The sequence below is a fragment of the Pteropus medius genome, unplaced genomic scaffold (genome assembly GCF_902729225.1).
Source record: "Pteropus medius unplaced genomic scaffold, Ma_sr-lr_union100, whole genome shotgun sequence".
Taxonomy (NCBI): domain Eukaryota; kingdom Metazoa; phylum Chordata; class Mammalia; order Chiroptera; family Pteropodidae; genus Pteropus; species Pteropus medius.
The window spans coordinates 909,901-910,407 of record NW_024350922.1 but is presented as its reverse complement, the minus strand read 5'-3'; the positions used below and the strand labels follow the sequence as shown (position 1 = coordinate 910,407).

The window sequence follows — 507 nt, the reverse complement described above, 5'->3', positions numbered from 1 at the left end:
TTTTTTTTTTTTTAAGTGAAAATCAGTAGCTCTTCCTGTAGTGATGTGTATAAATGATTACATAAATAAATAAAAGGAGGAACGTATTTTTTTCCATCATTTTGCTCTTAACCTATGTCTTTATATTTAGAGCAGGTTTCTTGTAGACGGCATCTAGGTGGGTCTTGATTTTTTTTAAAAAAAAGCTAATCCGATCATCTATCTTTTAATTTGTGTCTTTAGGTCTTACCCAAGTGTTAACACCAACCCCCTAATCCATACAAAGTGGAATATAATCTAGTGAGAGCAACATTTGGGGGGATCCCCTGGAACTGTTTCTATTAATGAAAAGGAGCAGATTCTCTGCAAACGACGGCCCTTTATTACTTTCTGGCGTGGCGCGGGCCGTGCCAGATGCCATGCACGTCCTGCGCAGTGTCACACCGAGACCTGGCTCCACCCTGGGAGGCTGGTACTTCCCCGCTGGCAGCTAGGGACACCCAGTCTCAGAGAGGGGAGCAACCTGCT

The 507-nt window shown here is 43.2% G+C and overlaps 1 protein-coding gene across 1 annotated transcript in view; it reads left to right on the top strand.

Annotated features, from left to right (window-relative positions):
- The window catches only part of SLC5A11 (solute carrier family 5 member 11), a 22,396-nt gene that overhangs the window by 11,936 nt on the left and 9,953 nt on the right, over positions 1-507 (top strand). The window lies entirely within an intron of this gene.